Source organism: Astatotilapia calliptera, chromosome 3 (genome assembly GCF_964374335.1).
Source record: "Astatotilapia calliptera chromosome 3, fAstCal68.1, whole genome shotgun sequence".
Taxonomy (NCBI): domain Eukaryota; kingdom Metazoa; phylum Chordata; class Actinopteri; order Cichliformes; family Cichlidae; genus Astatotilapia; species Astatotilapia calliptera.
Genome location: NC_137424.1, coordinates 43,267,802 through 43,275,516, shown reverse-complemented (window position 1 = coordinate 43,275,516; position 7,715 = coordinate 43,267,802). Strand labels below are relative to the sequence as shown.

At 38.2% G+C, this 7,715-nt stretch overlaps 2 long non-coding RNA genes across 2 annotated transcripts in view; both read left to right on the top strand.

Moving 5' to 3' along the window:
* The first annotated feature begins 279 nt into the window (after positions 1–279).
* Positions 280–7,715, top strand: part of LOC113018842 (uncharacterized) — a 43,836-nt gene continuing 36,400 nt past the window's right edge. The window contains exon 1 of the long non-coding RNA XR_013906070.1: positions 280–367. This is a non-coding gene — a long non-coding RNA (uncharacterized LOC113018842). The remainder of the gene's footprint in view (positions 368–7,715) is intronic.
* On the top strand, positions 2,931–6,712 carry LOC145425394 (uncharacterized). The gene is made up of 3 exons (XR_013906072.1): positions 2,931–2,994; positions 4,358–4,397; positions 4,506–6,712. It is a non-coding gene; the product is annotated as an uncharacterized LOC145425394 (long non-coding RNA).

The following is a 7,715-nucleotide window of genomic DNA, read 5'->3' as shown; positions in this document are numbered from 1 at the left end:
GTATCGCTGCAGACAGTCCAAGTGTAAGAGCCTCTTCTTTTCATGCTGTATTAGAGAGTTTATTTACTACATACACTTTAATTATTCACACATATACATGTATTCTGATCTCATGACACAAAATATCAGTGGAACAATTTATACATGACAAACATGTGTAATAACATTTGTCTCTTTCACAGATTCCTGCTTCACCAGGTTGGTAAAATACTTTTTATTATTATTTTAAACAAACATCAGTTACTTTTGAGTTTATTGTGTTTTTCCTGTTTTAGGTCGATCCAGTCTGAGAGTCACAGTCCGGGCTCCTCCACAAATCATGGAGTCAACCAGAATGAAACTCATGTGTACGACTCTCTTCAACATGGTCAGCATTGAAAAACAGTCTTTATTATCATTATTAATATTGACTTTTATTAAGCCTCCATTAGCATGAACATTTATCAGGTTCAGTTTGCATTCACGAGTTTTTTAAAGAACATTTAAAGATCTTACAGTCCTGGTTTTGACTCACACAGTGTTTCTGTGTTTGCTCTGATCTTTAGTGTAACTGTAATAAAATGATTAATGTGAGCCTGGCTTGTTTTTTCTTTAGGTACTGCTGACGTCTATGAATCAGTCACACAAGTGAAAAACAGAAATGGTCAGTATATGTGCTGGAAAGCACAGAACAGTTAGAGATGAAACTTGTTTTTGATTTAATGAAACTAATTTCATGTTTTAACAAACCTGTAAATAAAATATGAACATTTCACTATTAGATAGTTTTACAGAGTTTATTTACTACATTCACTTTAAATATTCAAACATTCATTCTGATCTGATGACACAAAATATCAGTGAAACAATTAAACATAATAATTGTAAATGAGAGAATCTGAACAGTCTGATGAAGAAGACCAGCTCTGTTCTGGGACGTCCTCATGACCCAGTGGAGGTAGTCAGTGACAGGATGGTGGCTCAGCTGTCACCCCTGTTAGATAACACCTCCCACCCCACGCAGGTCACTCTGACAGCACTGAGCAGCTCCTGCAGTGACAGGCTGCTGCACCCACAGTGTGAAGGAGAGATTTAGGAGATCTTTCCTTCCAGCTGCTGTCAGACTCTACAACATACATCATCATGTGAAAGCACACATGCACACACTGGTGTCTGTAAATATCTCAATGTGCAATACTCTATACCTGCTGCTACTAACATCCATCGACTGCACGATGAAATGCTGCCATTTGCAGCTGGTACAACAGAATTGAAATTCTCTACTTTTTGTGGTGTGCATTATTATTCATACTTTGTGATATATTATATTATTTAGTTTAGTCAGTTTTTGTTCTTACTGTCTTTTAGCCACTGTGACCGCTTGGTTTCCTCTGAGATTAATAAAGTTTTCTTATCTTATCTTACAGATTCCTGCTTCACCAGGTTGGTAAAATACTTTTTATTATTATTTTAAACAAACATCAGTTACTTTTGAGTTTATTGTTGTCACGTCTGCCGTGGCAGATGAGTGGAGGCTGAGAATTAGGACCTAAGATGCAGGCAGCTGAGATGCAAATGAGTTTTATTCATAAAGAGGTGAAACAAACAGAAACAGCAAAGGCAAAATGGCGATGCAGGGAGACACGGGGGACGACACAGAATGATGCAGGGAAAGAACACAGACGAACCAGCAACAAACACACGAGGACACACACTATAAATACACACAGAGGGAAACGTGGAATAGCAAACAGGAGGAAGACACAGCTGAACCAAATTGAACTGACGAGACAGGGGAAAACATAATCTGAACACACTAACAGAAGACATGGATCTTCACAATAAAACAGGAAATGCACAGAGACACGGTACAGACACTAAACAGAGGGAACACAGAAACCAAACTCTAGGAACTAAAAAGTCTAAACCCCAGTACACAATCAGAACAAACACAATATCATAATAATGAAAAACACAAACCGTTGGGTCAAAAGACCGAGGACCATGACAATTGTGTTTATTTCCTGTTTTAGGTCGATCCAGTCTGAGAGTCACAGTCCGGGCTCCTCCACAAATCATGGAGTCAACCAGGATGAAACTCATGTGTACGGCTCTCTTCAGCATGGTCAGTATTTAAACCATCTTTATTATCATTATTTATATTGACTTTTAGTGGGGAAAGGCTAATTGATCAATCTAAATTGCCCATAGGTGTGAATGTGGGAGTGAATGTGAGGACGAATGGTTGTCTGTCCCTGTGTGTGAGCCCTGCGACAGACTGGCGACCTGTCCAGGGATAGCTCAGTAGGTAGAGTGGTGGCCCCATGATTGGAAGGTTGGGAGTTCAACTCCACTGAACGGCTGAGGTACCCCTGAGCAAGGTACCGTCCCTACACACTGCTCCCCGGGCGCTGCATTGGTGGCTGCCCACTGCTTCACTGGGTGAAAGGGTTAAATGCAGAGGAACTATTTCCCTATGGGGACTAACACATATACACACATTAAGGGTGTAGCCTGCCTCTCGACCTATGACAGCTGGGATAGACTCCAGCGCCCCTGAAAAGGATAAGCAGAAGCGAATGGATGGATGGATATTAACTTTTATTAAATCTCCATTAACGCGAACATTTATCAGGTTCAGTTTGTGTTCAGCAGTTTTTTAAAGAACATTTACAGATCTTACAGTCCTGGTTTTGACTCACACAGTGTTTCTGTGTTTGCTCTGATCTTTAGTGTAACTGTAATAAAATGATTAATGTGAGCCTGGCTTGTTTTTTTCTTTAGGTACTACTGACATCTATGAATCAGTCACACAAGTGAAAAACAGAAATGGTACAGTATATGTGCTGAAAATCACAGAGCAGTTAGAGATGAAACTTGTTTTTGATTTAATGAGTCTAATTTCATGTGAAATGTTTTTACAATCCTGTAAATAAAATATGAACATTTCAGGTTCAGATGAATACGATGACATCACCTCCTCTCTTATTGAGTTTAAAGATCTTAGAACTAAGAGTGAGTACACCAAAGTTAATTTTATAAAAAGAAAACCTGGTTTGGAAAGTTTTTTTTAATTAGTATGAAATTAATTTTGGGGCTGGGAGGGGGGACATTTATTCCCCCCCATTTGAATAATACATTTATTCAAATGTATTATTTTGTTCTTTTCATCTTTTTTAATCTGTGTATTTAGTTCTGATCAATCTGAACAAAGCATGAGCTTACAGTACCTTGAAAAAGTATTCATACCTGTTGCACTTCTACACATTTTGACACCTTTTTTTTAATTGAGATTTTCTGTGATAGACCAACACAACGTAGCACATAATTATGAAGTGGTATGAAAATGATACATGGTTTTCAAAATTTTAAACAAGTAAAAATCTGAAAAGTGTGGCGTGCATTTGTTTTCAGCCACCTGTACTCTGATATCCCTCATTTAAATCCAGCGCATTCATTTACCTTCAGAAGTCACCTATTTAGCTGCTCTGTGGAGGCCTCAGTGGTTTGTTAGAGAACATTAGTGAACAAACAGCATCATGAAGACCAAGGAACTCACCAGACAGGTCAGGGATAAAGTTGGAGATAAGTTTAAAGCAGGGTTAGGTAATAAAAAAATATCCCAAGCTTTGAACATCTCAAGGAGTATTGTTCAATCCATCATCCAAAAATGGAAAAAGCATGCTACAACTGCAAACCAGGGTGATCTCTAAAACCTTCAGTACACCAGCCGACCCCTGGTTTAGATCAAAGAATATTCTTGTGTTAGAATGGCTCAGTCAAAGTCCAGACCTAAATCCCACTGAGCATCTGTGGCAAGATTGGAAAATTGCTGTTCACAGTCTGGCTGAGCTTGAGCCATTTTGCAACAAATAATTGGCAAACATTTCAGTCTGTAGATGTGCAACGCTGGTAAAGACAAACCCCGAAAGACTTGCAGCTGTAAATGCAGCGAGCAGTGTCTCTACAAAGTATTGATGAAGGTGGGTTGAAAACAAATGCATGCCACACTTTTCAGAGTTTTATTTGCTTAAAATTTTGAAATCCATGTATCATTTTCATACCACTTCACAGTTCTGCACTATTTGTGTTGGTCTATCACAGAACATCCTAATAAAAACATTTAAGTTGGCGGTTGTAAGGTGACAAAATGTATAAACGTTCAAAGGGTATGATACTTTTTCAAGTCACTGTCAGCTCCCAGGAGAGGTCTTAATGTTTTTTTACTGATACAGAAGAAGATGGAGAAGTGTTTCAGCTTCACATGTTTTGCAAAAAAAATCTTTACAACACAGAACAAATTACAAATGATAAGTTATGTGTCTGAGGCCAGATGTTTACATGAAAGTAAAACCAGATGGTTTCCTCGTCCACACAGATACAGAGTCTGTCTGCGCCTTCTAAACAAATCCTATAAGGTACAGTAACATTACACACCTGCAAAGACTCAAACACAAAACAGAACTTCACTTTGCATCAAGGGGACACAATGCTTTTATAATAAACCTTATTGTTCTCCAACACAGGTGGGACAGACACAGGGGCAGCCAGTGACCCCTCACACACGTCCTTATGCTGATATCCAGGCAGGTTCTCAGTGTTTGTAGCTGCTGATTTATGCAGCAAACATTTCCACAGTCCTCTGCAGCAGATTATAGAAACACTTCTTCTCTCAGCTCACGACAGAAGATCTACAGCTGGGACACTGTTAAGTGGTTCTACGTGAAAAATAGTTAAATATTTACTCAAACATGTTCTTGTATGTAAAGCAGGTTCAAATGCATGAAATTACATTTGTCCTTTATAGTGGACGTTAAAAAACACCACATGTATAAATGATAATTTACATCTTAGAGCCCTGCTCTCAAACACTGACTCAGATGTAACTGTCTGTGAAACTGGATTTAAGAAATAAGAACTTAAAGTTCACAAAACATGTCAAACAGACTCTCCTTCATGAAGTCCTCGTTCATAAAGTGCTTCACAGACCTGAACATTACAGCTAACAGCTGGATTTTCCTGTGTCAGTGCAGCTAACCAAACAACGCAGAACCTCTTACTGCTAAAGAGACAGACGGTGAAAGCAGACAGTATGTCCTCCGTTTTAACATAAAACTCATTGTTGCAGCTGACAGCAGCACAACAGTGACCCCATTAAACTGATGTTTAGTTTTAGTGTCCTTATTTTCACTGAGTTATTGGTTCTGCTATTAGTTACTTAACATAAACTGATGTGAGTGTTTCCAGAGCAGCTTTTCTTCTGCTCAGACTGCATGTGTGCGTGTGTGTGTTTCCAGCTATACCATACATAGACACGCGACCTTTCAATGACCTTAAACCGTGTGTATGAGGTATGCAGAAAAGCAGAAACAAGCACCTTGCTAAACTATAAAAACAGGAACTTGTAATAAGTCATGTCTCAAACAAACATTTAAAGGTGTGAAGTCTTGCACTGTAGAAGAAACAGAACATGGTGCTTTCCTAATGTATAACATAGCTCATCTCTGGACTAAGCTGCACTCTAAATAAAGAAAGCACATTTTGTCAGCACAGACACAGATAAAGGAAATAGTAGAAGGTTTAAAATAAATCCTCTGACTGTCTGGCTTCTTCATAATTATAGCCATATTAGGACACATAAAGGCGATGATTATATATTTATATATTTTAGCACAAATGACAATATAAAAAATATCAATGCCAACAGAATCTGCCTCTGTTTAGTTTTTCTGTTCATTTGTCCAGACTGACACTTCTTTTGCTCTAAGAAATAAGAACACAATGATCGGGACGGTGTAAGCTACAACCCTATAATCACTTTCTGTCACCGACATCTCAGCTAAACCTGTGTAGAGTCATCCAATAATAACAACTGGGGTTGCCACGATTCGTTGACTAGTCACGATCAGGTCAGCTAGTGTTCAACACAAAAACAAGAAGAAGCCGTCTCCAGTATCGTTGCTGTGTCCAAATTCAGGGGCTGCATCCTTTGCAGGCTGCATTTGTAGGTCGATAACGTTACAGCAACGCAACGAAGACTGTCCAACCTCGAAGACTCCTCCAAATGTGTCCTTTTCCTTAGATTGAAAGGATGGGTCGGGTGTATTCTTTGTGGCCCGATCTAACCCAGAATTCATAGTGCGGCCAATTCTAGTTTCCAACAATGGCGGCAGCTACTTTGTTTTAATATTACTCTTTCTTGGTCACAAAATAAATGCTTAAGATATTTTCAGTCGAGAATGTAGCTGTGTAAACTTCAAATATCTGCTCGATTTATCAGGACATTACATATTTGCAAAAGTGCAAAAGTGTTACGATCTGCCCTCATTCATGTTGTGTGTTCTGTCTGCCTGCGTAAGTTTATTTTGTATTTTACTTCAGCCAGTTTTCTGTTTTGTCGTCCAGCATTAAAGCTGTATTTAAGTTCACCTTTTGCTTCCATCTGTGTGCATTTTGGGTGCCACCGGAAGTAGCATATGCTAAGGTGCACATAGTCTTTTCGCATTACCTCAGTAAGACCATGTGAAAATGAAAACAAATCATCCTGGGTGAACTTAAACACATTTGTTCCCCTTTTGTTAAGACAGAAAAACGCAGCACACAAAAATACTGCAAAAGGACGGTCGCCTTATATACATGGTGTATAAACTCAACATGCACATTTCACTTAAAAATTAAGATGAGAACAAATCAACTTGTTAGAGATATTCTTCTCCTGTTGACCCCCCCCCCCCCCCCCCCCCAAATAAATAAATTATCAGATATTGATGCTTCTTTCCTGTGTGATAGAAAATAGGAGACTGATGTTTGTTTTTTAAGTTAATTCCCAATAAAACTGTTTTATTGCTAACTACATTGCTGTCTGTATTATTGCTGAAGTCCTAAATGATCACCTTTAGAGTGTTTGTGCTAATGACATCATGTACAGTCAGACAGGCATGGAGAACAGCACTGACTGGGAGGCTTTGAACAGATCACATAGTTCAATTCAACATATAAGACTTTAAGAATGCACAAGCATCTACTTAAAATCTATTTAATTTATCATCTATGATATTATTATGTGCTATTCCAATGTACTTTGTTCATCTCCCTTAAATAAACAGGCACCCTTAAAGTATGAAATATTCATATACAAACACACATAAATGTGTGAACTGTCTCAGTGGCTGATTGTGCCCCACAGGCCTCAGTGTGAGCTTGAACACATTTATAATGTTTAAGTAGTTTAATGTGTCGGTGCTGACGATAAACACATTTTGAATGAAAGCCGGGGAACTTTGGTAGCACAGAAACAAGTGGCTATTCTTTGTGAGCATATGGATCAGTCATATTACCATTATTTCACCCAAAGGCACCAAGTTAATACTTAAAAAAGCTGCAGAAATACACACAAATATAAACAGTACTTGGTGACAACTTTGCTTTTAGCCTTTAACCCTCTGGGGTCCAGGGTATAACTGGCCATTTTTGACTACTTTTGATTCGGCCTCTATATTTCACCTTTAAAAACTGTTTATCTTGCCAATCTGTTATTTACCCATTTTGATATAATGTATCAGCACTATTTATCTAAATTCAGACAAAGTGATATTTTTGACTGTAAAAACCAAAAGCATGTTTAACGAATCATTTTCATAACTTGAAATGCAAATACAAATTGTACATTTTTAAAAAATATGCACAAGTTTTGCAAACAACAAAGTTATATGGTACTATTTACCTAAAAATGCAGC